At 40.1% G+C, this 22328-nt stretch overlaps 1 protein-coding gene across 1 annotated transcript in view; it reads left to right on the plus strand.

Moving 5' to 3' along the window:
* Window positions 1–22328, plus strand: part of KDM4C (lysine demethylase 4C) — a 397677-nt gene that overhangs the window by 981 nt on the left and 374368 nt on the right. The window lies entirely within an intron of this gene.

Raw genomic sequence — 22328 nt, forward strand, 5'->3', positions numbered from 1 at the left:
TTTTGCTTTTTGGGATATGCCCGGGAGGGGTTTTTGCACCCCTCCCTCCAGAGAAGACAGACTTTTGAAGCACTTGATAAACTACCCCAGCGAGGTGACCGAGTAGGCGGTGCTACCTGCTTCAGAAGTGCAGGCTAGGAGTTGCTGTTGGTCCGTCTTTAACTTGGCCCAAGTTTCTGGTAGGCTTGACTCATCTACTGATAGGTTCAGACCAAACCTTGCCCTGTTTCATCCACTTGATATTCTAGTTGTATTTTTAACTTCGGGAAAGTCGGCTTCACTGTTTCTATGGCAACGGTCATTAGTATTCCGATTTCCAAGTGTTCAAGTTGAAAATTAGTGACTTTAGTTCTTCAGTGTCCACTTTTACTTCATACTACTCCTTGACAGTCGCTACTTCTGGCTTGCTCCTCTCCTCCCTACTCTCACATGCTTTTGTATGGAATGCACAACGCACTTGTTTGAAGCTGTCTTGGAAGTTTAAAGTTCTATTTCCCAGTTTAAGGTGTCATGAAAATTTCACCTAAGGTTTTTACACCATCTCAAGAACTTGGTAGATTTCTAAATTGTGTATTTATTTACTTATTTGTTTATTTTGCCAGAGCACTGCTCAGCTCTAGTTTATGGTGGTACGCTTGGATTGAACTGGGGACCTCAGAGCCTCAGACATGCATTTCTAAAATATTACATGATTTTCTTAAATATTTAATAAAGTGTCTAGGTTTCAATTTATTGTCAACTTTATTTGGCAGATTTATTGTCAGTTTATTCAGTTACTTATCTAAAGTTAACTATACACCTTTAAGAAGATTCTCTTTTTAGTTTTTTAAAAAATATTTTAAAAATATTTATTCCCTTTTGTTGCCATTGTTTTATTGTTATAGTTATTATTGATGTCATTGTTGTTGGATAGGACAGAGAGAAATGGAGAGAGGAGGGGTAGACAGAGAAGGGAAGAGAAAGACACCTGCAGACCTGCTTCACCGCTTGTGAAGCGACTTCTCTACAGGTGGGGAGCCAGGGGTTCGAACCGGGATCTTTAAGCCGGTTCTTGTGCTTTGCATCACCTGCACTTAACCTGCTGTACCACTGCCCGACTCCCTCTTTTTAGTTTTATTTATGAACCAGAGGGGGAGAGAGAACCGGAACTGGTACTCTGGTAGATGCCTTACAGGGGAGTGAACTAGTGACCTCATGTTTCAGAGAAAACGTTCTGACAGCTATACTGCCTCCATAGCTACTCAGTCAGCTGAGGTAAAGAACAAACACCTCATCACAGACCTCTGCAAGCGTCAACCCGGCTTTGACCTAGCACGTTATGATTGGGCTCTCCTCAATCGCTATCGAACAGGCCATGGCCTGTACGCCCGCTATGTTCCATCTCTGGGGAGCCAGAGACGACCCGAACTGCCCCTGCGGCTACAGACAGACTATGACCCACATAGTCAACGACTGCCACCTCTCCAGATTCAAAGGAGGTCTCGAAACTTGACATCAGGCTCAACCTGACGCTGTTGACTGGCTACGGAAGAAGGGCAAACGCTAGAAGAAGAAGCTACTCACTATTTTCCCCCCACTATGCACACATTTTTTTTTTCTTTCCTAAACTGAAAGAAGACTAAGAAACTAAACAGGTGCTTAATTAAAAAAAATTCTTAAATTCAGTTGAAACTTCAGAATGACAATCTAGTATGTTGAGTTCTTTTCTGACACTTTCCGAATCACCCAGGACTAGATTAGATATTACTGGATACTTGTGTGTGAATCGAACCCTGGATCCTTCAACCAGGTATACCACCACTGTGCCCCACTAATTAAGTCTTTTTATTGTATTGGATAGAGGCAGAGAGAAATTGAGAGGGGGAGGACAGGTAGAAGGGAGAGAGATCTGAAACACTATGTCATTGCTCTTCTTGAAGCTTCCCCCCTGCAGGTAGGGAGCAGGGGTTTGAACCTGGATTCTTGTGCATGGTAAGGTGCACTCAACAAGGTGTGCCACCACTTGGCCCCCCAGAACTACTTTTTATGTGACTGTACTTTCTTTTCTCTGGGGTACATATTTAGTAGTGAAATCTTGGTTAAATACTCTCTTTGGAATGAATGAATGAGGTGGGGTAATTAATCATGAGGGATATACACTCACTAGACCTTTAAGAGGCCTGTTGACTTTTTCCTACTCTATTCCCAAGACTATTCTCTCTGCCTAAATTTTGGTGTGTGTGTGTGTGTGTATTTTCCCTTTTTTCCTGTTGATGTCATTATCTATTTGTGTTAGCCCATTCTTTCCTTCCAACCTTTTTTGCATGGTTGAGATTTTTTTTTTTTTTTTGGCATGGATGAGATTTTACTATGATTTTAGCACCACACTTTGATTACATTTAATTTTTAACTCATATCTAGGGTTCTTGAGGGCTTGCTGAAGATACTTAACAATTGGCTGGAATATCTGATAATGAGAGCAAACTGATTCTTTTTTCTTTTTTATATAGCTCACTTGGATAGTGTACTGTTTGTTTTTATTATTATCTTTATTTATTGGATAGATACAGCCAGAAATCAAGAGGGAAGGGGGGGCTAGAGAGGGAGAGGGAGAGAGACAGACACCTGTAGCAATGCTTCATTTGTGAAGCTTTTCCCTTGAAAATGGGGGTTGGGGGCTTTAACCCAGATCCTTGTGCATTGTAACTATGTGTGCTTAACCATGTGCACCACCAGCTGTCCCCTCAAACTGAATCTTAAGGAGTAGAACCTAGCTGATCCTATTAGAATACGAGCATTAAGTATGTGCCAAATACCAATCTCTTTGGGGCTGGGTGGTGGTACACCTGGTTGAGTGCACATGTTACAATGTGCAAGAACGCAGGTTCGAGTCCCCCCTTGTCCCCACCTATAGGGGAAAAACTTCATGAGTGGTGAAGCAGTGTTGCAGGTGTCTCTCTCCATCTACTCTTTTGGTTTCTGGCTGTCTCTATTCAATAAACAAAGATAACAACAACACTTTAAAAAATACCAATTTTCTTGTATTCCCCCCAAGAAACATCTATTTTTAATACATTTATATGTTTCATAGTTTTTCCTTGTACAGTTGCTTGTTATTTGGGCTATTTTATATTTGCTTTGTGATTTATTCTACCTTGTACTGGGTTCTTTATTTTAGTCAGAGAATTGCTTAGCTCTGGCCTATGGTGGTGTTGGGGATTGAATCTGGGACCTTGGATTCTCAGGCATGAAAATCTTTTTTTTTTTTCTTTCCTTTTTTGTCTCCAAGGTTATTGCTGGGGCTCAGTGCAATCCACTGCTCCTAGAGGTTATTTTTTCCCTTTTGTTGCCCTTGTTGTTTTATCATTGTTGTGGTTATTATTATTGTTATTACTATCATTGTTGTTGGATAGGACAGAGAAGTTGAGAGAGGAGGGGAAGGCAGAGAGGGGGAGAGAAAGATAGACACCTGCAGACCTGCTTCATCTGCAGACCCCCCCCCCCCCCAACCGGCTTGAATGAGGATCCTTATGCCTGTTCTTGTGGTTGGCGCCATGAAAGTCTTTGTATAATCCCAGCCATGAAAGTCTTTGTATAACCATTATATTCTTTCTCTCTCTCACTCTCTCTCTCTCACTGTCGCTCTCACTCTTGCTTTCCAATTCTATGAGTGCATTTTTTTCCCCTTCCCTCCTCCCTCCCCCACTCTCTACCAGAACTTTGCTTAGCTCTGGCTTAAGGTGGAGCTGGGAATTGAACTTGGGAACTCAGAACATTAGGCATCAGAGTCCCTTGCATAACTATATGCTATCACTCCAGCTGAGGTACAGTTCTCAAGTAGGTATTGATATTTTAGCATCCACTAGGTGACTTTCACTATGTTGCATATGTAGACTGTACAGCAGTGAACACAATAGTATTATTCCATGCCATTTCATGAAAGGGTATTGTTTTGAGTATGAATTAGTGTTTAGTTATAGTGCTGCTCTGTATTTTGAGATACATAGTGATTTTAGCTAATGTGGTACTTATGAATTTAAATTCCCTAGAAGATTTAAAATTTACTCTAGATTCATCTGAAGTATTATTATATGCTACTTTGGATATTTTTATTTGTTTTTTCATTGCCACCAGAGTTATCGCTGGGCCTTGGTGTAGGCACTACGAATTCACTGTGCATGGCAGCCGTTTTTTCCATTATAGGACAGAGAGAAATTGAGAAGGGAGGAGATAAAGGGGGAGAAAGGCAGACACTTGTATACTTCTTTCATTACTTCTGAAGCATTCTGTAGGTGGGGAGCTGGACTCAAACTGTATAACATGTGCATTCAATCTGGTCTCTACTGCTTGCCCCCCCACCAGTTAAATATATATTTTAATTATTTTACTCATGTAATTTATTTATTTATTTATTTATTTTTTACCAGAGCACTGCTCAGCTCTGGCTTGTGGTGGTGGGGAATTGAACCTGGGACATTGGAGCCTCAGGCATGAGAGGCTGTTTGCATAACCATTATGCTATCTACACTCTGCCCCCATTTAATTTTTTTTAATGATTTTTTTTTTTTTTACTAGAGCACTGCTCAGCTCTGGCTTATGGTGGTGTGGGGGATTGAACCTGGGACTTGAGAGCCTCAGGCATGAAAGTCTCTTTGCATAACCATTATGCTGTACCCCCACACATTAAAATTTTTAATCATTATTTATTTATTGGATAGAAACAGCCAGAAATCAAGAGGGAAGGGGGGCGGGATAGAGAGGGAGAGAGACAGAGAGACACCTACAGCAGTGCTTCACTTGTGAAGCTTTCCCCCTGCAGGTGGGGAAAAATCAAATCGGGATCTTTATGCATTGTAACGTGCGCTCAGCCAGGTGCGCCACCACCTTCATTTATTATTATTTTTTAAATTCTTATTTATTTGATAGAGACAGCCAGATATTGAGAGGGAAGAGGAAGAGAGGAACCTGAGACCTGTTTCACCACTCATGAAGCTTTCCCCTTGCAGGGGGAACTGGGTCCTTTTGCATCCACCCAGCCTCTATGTATATTTATTTGTTTGTTTGTTTAGCACTGCACAGCTCTGGTTTATGGTGCTGTTGAGGACTGAGGACTAAACCTGGGAGGGACCTCTGGTGCCTCCTTCTTGAAAGTTTTTTTTTGCATGACAGTTAAACTATCTCCCCAGCCCTGAGGGCAGATGTTTAAGGAGCAGAATAAAGTGTCATTGAAGCCCTTTTGGTGATGACTTACCTTTTTAAAATACCCCCTTCTGGGTGAGGAAGATGCAAACAGACTCTCTTGCCTGAGGCTACAATCCATGCCTCCCCACCCACCCCACCCCTCACTGTAATACCATAAACTAGACTTGAGCAGTGCTCTGGTTAAAAAAGAAAAAAAAACTATGTATGCATTCATGCATCCATCCATTTATCTCCATCCAGTTCAGTTATACTTTGATATCTGTACTTGTTAGCAAACAAATAAATAAACAAGAAACCCCCCCCCCCCCCCACACACACACACCATCTATAAGGTTCTCCTTTGCTTGTTTGGGGTTTCTCATACATTTTATTTCATTCATTTGCTCACTTGTGAAATCAGAGAGTAATCCCAGACATTTCCTGGTTACTCTGCTCCCACACCCACATATCACCATATCTTGTCACTTCAGAAATGTTTATTGGGTTTGACTTATGTGTATTGGGATAAACTTGGAGTTGTCTTCTCATTCTGTCCACTCCTACCTCCTAGTGATCTTTTATTATTTATTTTTATTTTATTTTATTTTTCCTCTTCCAGGGTTATTGCTGGGCTCGGTGCCTGCACCATGAATCCACCGCTCCTGGAGGCCATTTTTTTTTCCCCCTTTTGTTGCCCTTGTTGTAGCTTCGTTGTGGTTATTATTATTGCCCTTGTTGACGCAGTTCGTTGTTGGATAGGACAGAGAGAAATGGAGAGAGGAGGGGAAGACAGAGAAGGGGAGAGAAAGACAGACACCTGCAGACCTGCTTCACCACCTGTGAAGCGACTCCCCTGCAGGTGGGGAGCCGGGGGCTCGAACCGGGATCCTTACGCCGGTCCCTGTGCTTTGTGCCACATGGCGCTTAACCCACTGCGCCACCGCCCGACCCCCCTAGTGATCTTTTAAAGTGTAAATTGCTTCTTAAATATTTAAGATTCTACTGCTATGCACCCTTCTACATTTTCTGTTACAGAATTTTCTTCCTTTCTTCTATGCCTATTATCTTTTAATTTCCTCAAACTACAGTTTGTTGCTGAAAATGTTACTTTATACCAGACTACCCCCCAGATTCTCTTTGAATACACTTCCTCAAAAAATTGTCACTTGTTAACCTAATTTTAACTAGTCTTCCTAAGGATTATCTGTCTTAATTCTCTAACCTTCACATAGCACTTAGTAGTTTATAGTATTTAAATTTTCCTTAATTACTTAATAATTATTATTATTTCTATTTAGTTTTTAACAGTACCACTCAGCTCTGGCTTATTTTGGTGCTGGGGATATGATTCTTGAGAGCTCAGAACATCTGTCATGAACTCATCTGTATAACTATAATGCTATCTCCCCAACCCAGCAGTTCATAGTCATATGTTTATGTGATTGTTTCTAAACTGTAAGAAATCTACATGGTCAGGGACCAAGTATTTTTATTCATTTAATGACCCCAATACATACTGTTGTCTCTCTAGCACTGTAGTACAAATGCTCAGTAGACATCTAGTGGAGACTAATGACATTTATAAACAAATTAAAGCAGATACACAGGAAATATACAGCATGCACATCAAGCAAAAAAGAAAAAAATAACAATACTTTGCCACCTATATTGTACTCTTGATATTTTTACTTTACATCATATAACATACAAATATTGACGTCGTTCACTTAGGTAGGACCAAGGTAGGACTGTAGGCAGCAGTTTGAATTTCACAGTTTTAATTGCAAAAGTTGGAAAATGCTTCATTCCCATTGGTTCCTCCCCACTTCTATGATAGACAATTATTGTTTTCCTTGTCTTGTTTTTTTTTGGGAAGTAAAAGTTTGCTTAGTATCAGAATTATCCTCTCTAGTTTATCCCTTTTTTTTTCTTTCCCATGTGAAACATACTCTGATATAAGCTAGCTTTAAAAAGATAATCTCTTTAAAAAAAAGTTTGCTTTTAAATACCTCTACCCAGCAAACCCTCTCTCTTTCAAAATAAATGATTATTAGGAGGAAGTAGCATAATAGTTATGCAAAGAAACCCTGTTACTTGATGCTCCAAAATAAATGGTTATTGCTGTGAAAGCTAAAGTCTTTCTATGTTTTAGTCTGAAAGGAGGGTTGCTCAGTTCAAGGTGAGAGAAATGTAAACCTAAATCTGATAAGTCAGGTTTAGGACTAGCTTGTCATCATAATTTGTATATTTTTAAAAATATTTATTTATTTCCTTTTTGTTGCCCTTGTTATTTTTTATTGTTGTTGTAGTTATTATTGTTAATGTATTTTTTTTAAAAAAAAATTGTTGTAAGTCAAACAAAATCCCCAAATGATAAGGTGGTCAAAGCAAACCAGAAAATATTTATGAGTGTGTCAGTTTAGGAACCTGGTTGGGTAAAGGATTATTGGAACTCATTTGCTTGCTTTCTAGAACCCTTGCAAGGAAGACTTGGCACTGTTTGGCTCTTATGAAATTTTGAGTACTTGCCATCTGTTTTGCTAAATAAATATTAGAAATAATCTAAGTGTCTTGCAAAAGTGCTACTTTTTAAATGCTACTTTATTTAGTTTTTGCTACCTTATGTTTTAAACATTTATTAACATGAAGTGATGGGGATGGAGTGTGGTGGAGAGGGTGGTGTGAGAAGCTGGAGAATTAGACTGGTACATGGGCTGTATGGGGTAGAACTCTGAACTTCAGCCAGCCACCTACCTAGCTGCACAAAAGGGCCATTTGAATTGAATGTTGTAATATTCATGACTTAGAATATTTTATTACATTAGGAAACTTATTTATTTATTTTTGCCTACAGGGTTATCGATGGCGTTTGGTGCCTGCTCTATGAATCCACTGCTCCTGGCAGCCATTCCCCCCCATCTTTATTGGATAGGCCAGAAAAAAAATTGAGAGGGGAGGGGGAGATAGAGAGACAGAGAGACACCAACAGACCTGCTTCACAGCTTGTGAAGTGACACCCCCCCCTGCCCCCCACAGGTGGAGCTGGGGGCTGGGATGCTGCAGGTCCTTGTGCTTAGGTACTGTATGTGCTTAACCTGGTGCGCCACCGCCAGCCCCTCACTCGATCATTTATTATTTTTATTTTGGTTTTAGATAGTGACAGAAAACAGAGAGAGTGAAAGAGACCACAGTACCAAAGCTTTTTTAAATGTGTTGATGGCTGAACTTGAACCTGGGTCAAATGCACACAGCAAAGCATTTATTTTTTATTATTTAGATAGAGAAAAGAGGCCACAGCACCAAAGCTTCCTTTCATGGGGTGGAGGCCAGCCTTGAAAATGTGTCATGTATGTGACAGAAAAGTGTACTATCCAATGAGTTATTTTGCTGACCCTAGGAAATTGTAAATCTATGCTTATTGAAAAAAGCTTTATACAAAATTGTATACATTGTGTGATCCCAGTTGTGTTTATTTATTTGCCTCCAGGGTTATCATTGAGGCTCGGTGCTGGCACTACGAACCATATGCTTCTGGCAGACATTTTTTCCATTTATTTTGTTTTTATTGGGTAGGACAGAGAGAAAATGAGAGAGGAAGGAGACAGAGAGAGGGAGAGAAAGAAAGATACCTCCAGACTTGCTTGCTTCACTGCTTGTGAAGCATCTTCCCTTCATGTGGGAAGTGGGGCTCAAACCCAGATCCTTGTGAGGGCCTTTGTGCTTAACTGGATACATAACTCTACAACTCCTCCTAGTTGTGTTTAAATGTGTTAAAAGGTGTATATGTTTAGAAAAACTACACTGGAGTGTCAGATTGGTGGTAAGGATTACTTGCATTTTTGATTGTCATTAATTTTCAATGTTTTAATATATTTTTATGAGAGAGAAAAAGTGAGTGACACTTTTTTTTTTTAATGGGAGAGAAAAAGTGAATGACACTGTTCCACCAGTTATGGTGTTATATTAGTTTTGTTTTTCTTGTTTTTATGCAATGCCATGGATTGAACCTAGGGCCGCACACATGAAAGATATGCACTCTACTTCTGAGCAATCTCAGCTCTGTTTTTAAATTTTATTTTAGAAAGAACATTCTTGGGGGGGGGATAGCATAATGCTTATGCAAACAAACTCATGCCTACGATTCCAAGGTCCTAGGTTCAATCCCCCACACCACCATAAGCCAGAGCTGAGCAGTGTTCTGGTAAAAAAAAAAAAAAAGAATATTATTGCATTTGTAAATAGAAAGACTCATTAAAAAAGGGAGAAGGGCTGGTGATAGCACACGGGGGTTAGGCGCACGTGGCGTGAAACCAAGGACTGGCGTAAGTTTCAGGGTTCCAGCCCTCCTCTCCCCACCAGCAAGGGGGTCTTTTCAGGAGCGGTGAAGCAGGTCTGCAGTGTCTATCTTTTTCTCCCCCTCTCTGTCCTCCCCTTTTCTCTTGATTTCTCTCTCTCCTATCCAACAACAGTGACAACAAAATGGAAAAAATGGCCACCATGAGCAGTGGATTCGTGATGCAGAGACAGCCCCAGTGATACCCTGAAGGCAAGGAAAAAAAAAAAAACAAACAAAAATGAATTCCTTGTACATTAACATGTGTTTACAACTAGGAAAAACAGCACATTTACTAAAGTTTTGGGTAGAGTCCAGACTTCTTTCTTTTTTTCCCACCAAGGTTATCTCTGGCGCTTGGTGCTGGCAATACAAATTCACTGCTCCTTTATCCATTTATTATTTTTATTTTTTAAATTTATGTGACAAGACAGAGAAATTGAGAGGGAAAAGGAGATACAGAGAGGCTCTGCAAGATGGTGGTGCATCTGGATGAGCACATGTTACAATGCACAAGGTTCCCAGCCACCTGCAGGAGAAAAGCTTTGCAAGTGAAGCAGGGATGTGGCTGTCTCTCTTTCTCCCTCTCTCTATCCCCATGCGCTCTTGATTTCTGGCTGTGCAATAAGTAAAAAATAAAAATAAAAAAGAGGAGAGAATGATAGACATCTGCAGGCCTGCTTCACTGCTCATGAAACATCCTCCTTGCAAGTGGGAAATCTAGATTTTTTTGTCTCTGTTCTGGGGAACCCGTGTCCAAGTGTGATGTACATTCCTCCTTTATGATAGTGAGCTGTGTCTCCTACTTTGCAGTTTTTCCTTTCTGTCTAAGCTATTCAAATTTATCAAGCCCTATTTTTCATCTTTTTTCTTTTTTTCCTGAAATAGAATTTTTATCTCTCATTCTCCTTAAGCATGTAGTTATTGCTTGCTTGTAGTTTTGTGATTTGAAAATCCTATTTTTTTTTAATTCTTCCCACTGTCTAGTATGAGTTAAAGGTGTGGAGAGGATTTTGGATAATGTAGAGAATATATAGGTGATATTTTCTTTCTGCTAAACTTAGAAATTGTCTAGTTATAGTGATATCTATAAGCAAAATTAAATTCAACACATAATTTAAATGTGTAATCATCAATACATTTCTCAAAACTATGTTTGAAAATGTTTATCTCTCTCTCTCTCTCTGTCATCCCCAAGGCTTCATTTATTTGACGTGACATTTTTTAGATAGGAAGATTGAAACAAACAGGCAGAGAGAGGGGGAAATAAACCAATTACCAGAGTTTCCTTCATTGTGGTGGAGGTTGGGCTTAAACCTAGGTCATGGACACAGCATACTATCCCAATGAACTGTTTTTGCTGGCCCTGAAATTGTTGAAATTATTCTTTTTTAAAAAATTTTTTTTTATCCAGGTTTATTGCTGGGGCTCCGTGCCTGTACTATGAGTCCACTGCTCCTGGAGGCCATCCCCCCCACCCCCCTTTTTGTTGCTCTTGTTGTTGGATAGGACAGAGAGAAATTGAGAAAGGAGGAGAAGACAGAGAAGGGGAGAAAGAGATACTTGCAGACCTGTTTCACCACTTGTGAAGTGAACCCCCCTTCCCCACTGCAGGGCTTGAACCTGGATCCTTGCCCCGTCCATGCGCTTTGTGCCATGTGCACTTAACCCACTGTGCCTAGTGTCCGACCCTCTGAAACTATTCTTTTAACACTCACCCTTAGATTAAAAACATTTGAAAAATATATTTGATAATAGTTCAAAATAGATTTAAAAATTTTTAGTATATTGATTTATTAGAATAAACTAGGAACACGAAATTAGAAATAACATAAGGAGGACAGGTAACTTGGCTGTGTGTGTGTGTGTACTTCTAGGGGACTTCACAGTTCTCATTTTCAACATTATAGGTTTAGAAATATGAATTACTTTGGACTGGGTGGTGGCACACCTGGTTGAGTGCACATGTTACAGTGCTCAACAACCTGGGTTTGAGTCTCTGGTCCCTACCTGCAGAGGGAAAGCTTTGCAAGTGGTGAAGCAGGGCTGCAGCTGTCTCTCTTTCTCTCTCCCTCTCTCTCTCCCCTACCTCTCGATTTCTGGCTGTCTCTTTCAATATAAAGATAATAAAAGAAATAAAAAAAACTCAGAATGATTTGAAAAAAAAAGAAAAAAGAAAGAAATACGAATTACTTCAATCCATGTGGAATATGTCCATGGTATCTGGGGACTGATGCTCTCAATGTTTTTCCCTAATCAAATTCAACAAGAAGAACTATAATCTGATATAAGCATGCTTGTCTGATCTTACAGGACTTTTTCTTGAAAGCTTTGGTCCCTGGGAAAGCACATGAGTGATCACATTCACATTGTTAGCTGACAGGTCCCAGCAGGTAGAGATGGGTAGTTGAGTACTGAAGAGGCTGTTTTTCACTTCCTGATATTCTCTGACCTTGAGTACTCAGAACCAGCTTTCTGTTGGTACCTTTTCTCCTGCTGAACAAAGACAAAGAATACCAGTTTCTTTACTTTGACCCTTCTTTTATCTATCTTTTAGTACCTCCCCACCCCCAACTAGACATTTGTTTAAATTCTAGTCATGAAGCTATACCTTTGTTTCTTATTAAATGTCAGCCTTGTTCTAGTTTGGGAGTCTAATCTTCAGCAAGGTCAGAGGGATCCCTTTGAGTGGGTAAGTGTTGGTGCAGACTTTATTTTTGCAAGTCTTTTATCTGACCTAGTTTGCTTTTTTTCTGTTTAACCTTCAGAGGAACCTTTGACAGAAATTTGGACAGTTTACTGAGATTCTCAGTTCATAATATTCTGGCAGTATTCAATGAACTCTGGTAAGTTCATTGTTTCAGTTTTTTTGAGGGGAATTTTATTTATTTATTAAAATCAGTGTTAATTTTTGTTGTTATTATTGCTAGAACTTCACTGCCCTGGGCAGATTTTTGACTTTTTGACACTCACCATAACACCAAAGCTTCCTCCATGCTTCCAACCAAGGTTTTATGAAGCTGATATATTGTTCAGGGGAGCTATTTTGCTTACGCCAAATTCTGCTTTATATTTTCGCCACCAGGATAACTGCTAGAGTTTGGTGCCTGTATAACTATCCCATTTTTCACAGAATTTTTTAAATTTCTATTTTGATTGAGAAATGGGGAAGGGGTGGGGGTTGGAAGTCTATAATTTTTTTTATATTTATTAATGAGAGGAATAAGAGGAGAGAGAGAGAGAGAGAGAGAGAGAGAGAGATATTGATTGAGAGATTGAGAAAGAGAGAGAGGGAGAGAGAAAGGGAGAGAACCAGAGTATCACCCTGGTACATATGCTTCCAGGATCTCATGATTGAGAGCCCAGCACTTTATCCATTATGCTACCTCCTGGACCATCTTTGTTCTCTTTCTCATAAACTACATAGATAAATAAACCTTAGAAAATCTTTTAAAATAGTTTTATTTATTAATGAAAGAGAATGAACAAACCAGAACATCACTATTGCACATGCCATGCCAGGGATTGAACTCAGCAAGCTTGTGATTACAGTTCTTCATTCACGGCTCCACATCCTAGGAGGAAACTTAAAAAGTCTTTTTTTTAAAAATTTTTTTATTGGGGAATTAATGCTTTACATTCAACAGTAAATACAATAGTTTGTACATGCATAACATTCCCCAGATTCCCATTTAACAATACAACCCCCACTATGTCATTCATCATCTTTCATGGACCTGTATTCTCCCCACCCACCCACCCACCCACACCCAGAGTCTTTTACTTTGGTGCAATACGCCAATTCCATTTCAGGTTCGACTTGTGTTTTCTTTTCTAATCTTGTTTTTCAACTTCGGCCTGAGAGTGAGATCATCCCATATTCATCCTTCTGTTTCTGACTTATTTCACTCAACATGATTTTTTCAAGGTCCATCCAAGATCGGCTGAAAACGGTGAAGTCACCATTTTTTACAGCTGAGTAGTATTCCATTGTGTATATAGACCACAACTTGCTCAGCCACTCATCTGTTGTTGGACACCTGGGTTGCTTCCAGGTTTTGGCTATTACAAATTGTGCTGCCAAGAACATATGTGTACACAGATCTTTTTGGGTGTGTTGGGTTCCTTAGGATATATCCCCAGGAGGGGAATTGCAGGGTCATAGGGTAGGTCCATTTCTAGCCTTGTGAGAGTTCTCCAGACTGTTCTCCACAGAGGTTGGACCAATTGACATTCCCACCAGCAGTGCAGGAGGGTTCCTTTGACCCCACACCCTTTCCAGCATTTGCTGCTGTTACCTTTTCTGATGTATGACATTCTCACAGGAGTGAAGTGATATCTCATTGTTGTCTTTATTTGCATTTCTCTGACAAATCAGAGACTTGGAGCATTTTTTCATGTGTTTCTCGGCTTTTTGGATCTCTTCTGTGGTGAATATTCTGTCCAAGTCCTCCTCCCATTTTTGGATGGGGTTATTTGTTGTCTTGTTGTTGAGTCTGGCAAGCTCTTTATATATGTTGGTTATTAAACTCTTATCTGATGTATGGCATGTAAAGATCTTCTCCCATTCTGTGAGGGGTCTCTTGGTTTGGGTAGTGGTTTCTTTTGCTGTGAAGAAGCTTTTTAATTTGATGTAGTCCCATAGGTTTATACTTGCCTTAGTCTTCCTTGTAATTGGATTCGTTTCATTGAAAATGTCTTTAAAATTTATGTGGAAAAAAGTTCTGCCAATATTTTCCTCTAAGTATCTGATAGTTTCTGGTCTAACATCCAAGTCCTTGATCCACTTGGAATTTACTTTTGTATTTGGTGAAATACAGTGATTCAGTTTCATTCTTCTGCATGTTTCAACCCATTGTTTCCAACACCATTTGTTGAAGAGACTCTGCTTTCCCCATGTAATAGTCTGGGCCCCTTTGTCAAAGATTAGATGTCCATACGTGTGGGGCCTCATTTCTGGGCTCTCAATTCTATTCCACTGGTCAGTGTGTCTATTCATGTTCCAGTACCAAGCAGTTTTGATGACAACGGCCCTATAATACAGTTTGAGATCTGGCAGTGTGATGCCTCCGGATCTGTTCTTTTTTCTGAAGATTGTTTTGGCAATTCAAGGTCTTTTCTGGTTCCAGATAAACATTTGTAGCATTTTTTCTATTCTCCTAAAAAATGTGCTTGGGATCTTGATGGGGATGGAAACTTAAAAAGTCTTAAAGCATGTTACTTTGCTCTTGTGCTCAGGAACATTTAATAAACATTACATTTATTTATTTATTTATGCCATTTTGGTTGTTTATTTTTTACCAGACTGCTGCTCAGCTCTGGCAGTGTGGGGGATTAACGTGGGACTTTGGAGCCTCAGGCACAAGAATCTCTCTGTATAACCACTATGCTTTCTCCCTTACTCATGTTTTTGTTGTTATTTATTTTATTTATTATTGGATAGAGACAGAGAAAAATTGAGGGGGAGGGGATGACAGAGAGGGAAAGAGACACACCTGCAGTTCTAATTCACCACTTTTTAAAAAAACTTTTCTTTAATATTTATTTTATTCCCTTTTGTTGCCCTTGTTTTTTTTATTGTTGTTATTGATGTCGTCGTTGTTGGATAGGACAGAGAAAAATGGAGAGAGGAGGGGAAGACAGAGAGGGGGAGAGAAAGATAGACCTGTAGACCTGCTTCACCGCCGGTAAAGTGACCTTCCTTCCTTCCTTCCTTCCTTCCTTCCTTCCTTCCTTCCTTCCTTCCTTCCTTCCTTCCTTCTCTGATCTGCTCTGGCTTATGGGGGTAGGGGGGTGGGTATTGAACCTGGGACTTTAGAGCCTCAGGCATGAGAGTCTCTTTGCATAACCATTATGCTATTTACCCTCCACCCTCTTTTCTGTTTTTTTTTTTCTTTCCCTTTTTCCTTCCCCTCCCACTTTCCCTCTTCCTCTTCCTCCATCTCCCCTTTTTTCTTTCTTTTGTCTTTTCTTTTTTCCTTTCTTTCTGGGGAGAAAAGTTTTATTTGGGGCCTTGGTTTTGGGGACGCTAAACATACAACCAGTAATCACTTAATTTCCTCAACTTGCTGACTAACCTAGGAAAGCTATTTCTATTTTGGAGCCTTAGTTCATCATTTCTCAAATGGGAATAATCATAGCCTGCTAATGTGTTAGAGAACTTTAAGAATGAAAAATGATGCAGTATGTATTAAGGTATAATACAGAGTCAAGCAGGTGACTTTCTAGGGTGGTCATGGTGCTGGTTTATTGGAATGAGAATCTCTATGGAAGCTTTAGTTTTTTAAAAAAATATTATTATTTTAACAGAGACAGGAAAAAATTGAGAGGGAAGGAGAGATAGAGTAAAAGACCTCCAGACCAGCCTCATCTCTCATGACTGTTACCCCATATTGTGTGTGTGTGTGTGTGTGTGTGTGTGTGTGTGTATTGAATTGAACCACAGTCATTGGGCGTGGTTGAGCTCAACTAGTGTGTTTAACTGCCCGGCCTGAGGTTTTTTTTAATAGGTTCATTATAGTAAGGTGTCAGTACTCAATGAGTAGTTAATGAAGTTATAACATTATGTAACATCTTAATATTTTTCTTTTGGAAGGGATTTTTCAAATGGACAGTTCCTCCCCACAAAAGATCATAAAATGAAGATGGGGGCAGGGGCAGATGGTAGTGCAGTGGGTTAAAAATGGTGCTAGATGCAAAATGCAAGACCAGAGCAAGGATCTGGGTTCCAGCTCCTGGTTCTCCCACCTGCCTGGTGGATGCCTCACAGGCGTAGAAGCAGGCCTGCAGGTATCTATCCTTCTCTCTCCCTCTCTGTTTTCCCCTCCTTTCTCAGTTTCTCTCTGTCCTAGCCAACAACTACAATAGCAATGGCAACATACCAATAACACCAACATCAAGGGCAGCAAAATGGGAAAAATTGCCTCCAGGAGCAGTAGATTTACAGGCACTGAGCCCCAGCAATAACTCTGGAGGCAAAAAAAAAAAAAAAATGAAGAAAGGGTATATAGTTGAGATACTTATTTTGCTGTTAACAACAAAGAAAAAGAACCATAACCATTATGCTCTCCTTAGCCAGAATTTCTCTTTAACTCCTTTCATATGGATCATGGCTCTCACAATCAGATACAGTGTTAAATTTACTTTTTTCCCCCCTCAGGGGTTATTGCTGGGGCTTGGTGCCTGCACCACAAATCCACTGCTCCTAGAGGCTATTTCCCCCCCTTTTAATCATTGTTGTGGTTATTATTATTATTAATGTTATTGTTGTTGGATAGGACAGAGAAAAATCGAGAGAGGAGGGGAAGAAGGGGAGAGAAAGATAAGACACCTGCAGACCTGCTTGGCTGCTTGTGAAGTGATCCTCCTGCAGGTGGGGAGCTGGGGGGGCTTGAACAGGGATCCTTACTCCTGTCCTTGCACTTTGCGCCACCTGCACTTAACCTATTGCAGGCCGTCTACCCCTTGAATCACTTATTTCTCATGTCAGTGTTGCTATTACTTTTTCCCTGATCTCCGTACAAGAATAGCTCACTTTTAAAATTTATTTTTCAACTCAAGTATCATTTATCATCAATGCCTATATCAAATTCACTCCCATTGTCATCTTTCATAGTCTTTCCCCCAGGGATTTAAATAGCTTTTTTTTCTTTTAATTTTTAAAAAAATTTCTTTATTGAGGGATTAATGTTTTCCATTCAACAGTAAATACAATAGTTTGTACATGCATAACATTTCTCAGTTTTCCACATAACAATATAGCCTCCACTACGTCCTTTGTCATCCTTTTTGGACCTGTACCACCCCCCCCCCCCGAGTCTTTTACTTTGGTGCAATACACCATTAAATAGCTTTTATGTTAGTACTTAATTCCAGTCCCTCTCTAACCCCCCCAAAGTCAGTTTCCCTTATTTAGGAATACTTACCAACTCTATTTTTTTTTTTTTAAATCAGGTAGCACATTTAATACCTTAAATAGAATAGGAGAATTTAAATAAGGAAAATTACAGTTTAATTTCACTAATGAAGATAGGTATGGAAGATGGTTTGTTACCTTTTATCTTAAAAATAAGATTAAGGGGGTCTGGGTGGTGGCTCACCTGGCTAAGCACTCTCATTACAGTGCACAAGGACCCAGGTTCAAGACCCTGGTCCCTACCAGCAGGGAGAAAGCTTCACGAGCGGTGAAACAGTGCTGCAGGTGTCTTTGTCTTTTCCCCGCTCTGTCTTTTCCTTCCCTCTGGATTTCTGACTGGTTCACCCAATAAACAAACAAACAAACAAACAAACAAATAAATATAATTTGATCTTTGGTACTGCATGTATCAGAGTGATGCTCTGATTCTCTTTCATTAATATAAATTATCTTAAAAATTTAAAAAGGACACTGATAAGTTTGTGTGTTGCCAAGAAAGGTTCCGTAATGAAGCCCACACATAAGATAAACTTTGAGAAATGGGTTTTGTCACATAGATAGTTGAGGAAAGATCAAGGAAATAGCACAGTAGTTATAAATATGGGCGTTAAAAAATATGGGTGCTAGGATCTCAGCTCAGGCTCACATCTCATTGTTAGCTGTTTGTAACTGTGAGCAAGCATTTTAGTCATATAAATGATCTTATTGGTGAAACAAATTTTCATGGTCATTAGTGATTACAGTATCGTTGGTGACAGATCAGTACGATTTCTTATATCCCTGTGATAGATGTTTGCAAAACACTCTCACCTTGCCCCCACCACATCTACCTATTCATGAAATAAAACCTTCTTTTAAAAATCATCACTGTTAGAGCACATAGAGCTTCTGTTAGCATCCTCCATCATGCCTGCAGAGATGTTTGAATCTATCCCATGGAATTTTTTCTCAAGCCCCTGGTCCCCACCTGCAGAGGGAAAGCTTTGTAAATGGTGAAGCAGTGCTGCAGGTCTCTCTCTCTCTCTCTCTCTCTTTAAAAAGATTTTATTTATTTATAAGAAAGATAGGAGGAGAGAGAAAGAACCAGACATCACTCTGGCACATGTGCTGCTGGGGATCAAACTCAGGACCTCATGCTTGAGAGTCCAAAGCTTTACCACTGCGCCACCTCTCGGACCACAGGTGTCTTTCTTTATCTCTCCCTTTCTATCTCCCCCTACCCTCTTGATTTCTGCCAGTGTCTGTCCAATAAATCAAATAATAATAAATAATAATAAAAGGAATAATAAAAAAGGAATATTATAGAGTTTTGGCCTTTTACACTATTTTGTACTATATATATATACTTATTTATTTATTTATGAACTTGTGGTTTCTGTTTTGCTTATTGATGGTAGTGCATTACTTTTCCCCAGATATAGTGAGTAAAAATCCCTTTTATTTAACTTTTTTTTTTCTTTTCCCTCCAGGGTTATTGCTGGGCTCGGTGCCTGCACCATGAATCCACCGCTCCTGGAGGCCATTTTTTCCCCCTTTTTGTTGCCCTAGTTGTTGCAGCCATTATTGCCATTGTTGACGTTGCTTTGTTGTTGGATAGGACAGAGAGAAATGGAGAGAGGAGGGGAAGACAGAGAGAGGGGGAGAGAAAAATAGACACCTGCAGACCTGCTTTACCGCCCGTGAAGCGACTAGCCCCTGCAGGTGGGGAGCCGGGGGCTCGAACCGGGATCCTTACGCCGGTCCCTGCGCTTTGCGCCACGTGCGCGTAACCCACTGCGCCACCGCCTGACCCCCTTTTTTTTTTTTTTTTTGTATTTGACATGTCTCCATTTTTTGAGTATTTCCTTCCTTCCTGGCACAAGATGTTCCCAGACATACCTGGACTCAGTCTTTTCTAAGAAGCCCTGGTTCTTTTTAGTGGAGAGTGATAATTTAGAAACCATGATTTGTGAGTTCATTGTTACTGCCATCTTATTGTTCTGAAGGGCTCTTATTATGCCAAGCTAAGAAATTATCTAAACATATACATACACAGATGTGTGCACACATGTACCACACATTATATGTATGTATGAATTCTCCAGTCCTTGTCAGACTAGCATGGTAGTTCTCTTCATAACAGCCAGATTCATAGCACACTGCAGAGTCCTCTGTGACTTCTGTCACTCCCCTACTTCAAAATTCCCTTGTTCTTATAACTCTCAATAGTTTTTAACATTTATTTATTTATTTTTTTAAATTTATTTAAGAAAGGAGACATTAACAAAACTGTAGGATAGGAGGGGTACAACTCCACACAGTTCCCACCACCAGAACTCCATATCCCATCCCCTCCCTTGATAACTTTCCCATTCTCTATCCCTTTGGGAGTATGGACCCAGGGTCATTGTTGGTTGCAGAAGGTGGAAGGTCTGGCTTTTGTAATTGCTTCCCGCTAAACATGGGCATTGACTTCGATCCATACTCCCAGTCTGCCTCTCTCTTTCCCTAGTAGGGTGGGTCTATGGGAAAACAGAGCTCCAGGACACATTGGTGGGGTCGTCAGTCCAGGGAAGTCTGGTCGGCTTCATGCTGGCATCTGGGACCTGGTGGCTACAAAGAGAGTTAACATACAAAGCCAAACAAATTGTTGACCAGTCATGGACCTAAAGGCTGGAATAGTGCAGATGAAGTGTTGGGGGGGGGGTACTCTCTGCAGACTCTTGTGTACATCTGCTTTCAGGCATATATTTTTCCCTGGTTTTTGGACTCGTGTAAACATTTGCTCTATCTCAGGGGACCTGGTCTATATCTAGGTTTGGGGACTTTATTGGGGAGTGGACCACCTGGAATGGAATTAGAGCACACTATGAAAGGAAAGGTCTCACCTGAGTGATGAAGCTGAAAGGTTGTCATTCCACACCTGAAGTCTCTGGACACAGTCTGAAGTGAAGCATGCTGGGGTGGCTGGCACTTGTTGCGTTGATTAGGTTGCGATCAGTGGATGCAGTATTATTTGATATGAATTGAGAGAAGCATGCAGGAAAGTGGGACCCACCCTAAGGTTCCAGGACTGGGGGAAATATGGCTCTATAGTGGGAATGTGAGGTTCCTGCTGTCTTAGGGTTCAAGAAGACAATGGATAGTTATTGTTATCATCACATTTGGTAATTGGGTTAACTTTGAAAATTTCCTTTGTTAGGGTTTGCTGTATAATACCCAGCATCTTGTATATAGATGTGCCACCGGTTGCTTCTGTTCTACCTGGTCTAGGCTTTTGAGAGAGTCAACATACCAGACTCAGCCTATGTATTAAAAAGACTCAGTCTGTGTTTTAAAAAGTTCTAGACATATGATCAGTTTTTCCCCTCTCACATTAATTGAATTGTGGTTTATATGACTACACTTTAATAGGAGTGTACATAAACACCATTCCCACCACCAAAAGACTGTTGTCCCATCCCACCCACCCACTCCCATCCCCACCCCCCACACCCCACACCCCACTGCCCCAGGAAGCTGAAGGTCTACCCCTCCCCCTCACCACAGGGCTTTTACTTTGGTGCCCTACTAGTTTTTAACTTTTTATTTAGAAATAAATTCAGACTTACAGAAATTAAAAATAAAAGTAGAACTCCAATACTTCCGTCACTATTTAACTCAAAACTTTTTTTTTAAGTGATCTGTCTTCATTAGTCTGTGATTGTTTGCTTTTTGAAAAAATGTTCTAGTTACATCTTATACATTTCTTGATCAACCATAGAATCACTTCTTCAAAGTTGCCTAGGTCTGTTAGTTGAGATGTAGCATTTATAAACCACATTTCATATGTAATAGGTGATCTATTGCAATGCTACTTTTATGCCTTTTAGAGTGGGCACTGCCAGGTGATAGGCTACTTCCCCTGCCCCCATATTAGTTAATTTTGCCAGAAATTTACTGAATGAGAAATTTCCTCTGTGAATGGTACTCCCATGTGTTTCTGGAGCCTTGAAATATTGGCTTGTCAAAAAAGTCCTGTTGCATTTTTGCATAGAAAAACAAAAATACCTTATGACTTTTCTGACAGCCCCAAAGGTTCTTTGCTCATGGTAACAATGAACTCTACCTGGTGAGCTATCTCTAGACTCATGCACTTTGCAGTTTAAATTCAGCAATATAGTTTGGAAATCATTCTGAATTTGTGCTTAACGATTTAACCCCACTCCTTTAGGTTGCTGTATTGTGTTGTTGGAAGTACCATGGAGATGCATTCAGTGGGGATTACTGATGGGTACTTATGGCAATGTAGGAGACAGCATGGAAAAAACAGATGTAATGAAAACTTCACTCAGTGTATTTGATAAATAGATGTAAGACTAACATGAACACATAATTCATATATTATATGTAATATTTAGCACTGGGAGAAAGTTGCTTATTTGAAGCTAGTGATAATTACGCCTAGAGCATTGCATGTAGGATAATTGTTTCTGTTTCCTCACTGAAGTTCAGGCATGGATGTAGTTTGACCAAGAAAAGGAGTGTGATGCTAGATGGAACCAAGGGTACTTGGGTCATTTCACCACTTCTGCGTACTTATTCTAAGATATGATAGCCTCAATGCCTGTGTGTGTCTTCTGTCTGTCTGTCTGTCTGTCTGTCTGTCTCATTTTACGTGGTAGGCAGAGGGTCTAGAGCCCTCATAGTCATAGGCTATGCTGGGAATTGAACCAGGGTTCTGTCCAAAGTATGTACTATACTTACTGTGCCACTTCCCTGGCCCCCACATCTATTAATCTTGCCAGAGATGTTCTGAACAAGAAAAGGGGAGGGCCCAGAAATTTTACTTCTCTGTTCCCATTCACTAAGGATATAAGAGGCATGTGATCAAGACTGTTAGTTGGCAAGTATACATTAATAGAGAGAATTTATGTACTTAATTGGATCTTTTCTCCTCAG

The sequence above is a fragment of the Erinaceus europaeus genome, chromosome 10, assembly GCF_950295315.1.
Source record: "Erinaceus europaeus chromosome 10, mEriEur2.1, whole genome shotgun sequence".
In the NCBI taxonomy this organism is placed as follows: domain Eukaryota; kingdom Metazoa; phylum Chordata; class Mammalia; order Eulipotyphla; family Erinaceidae; genus Erinaceus; species Erinaceus europaeus.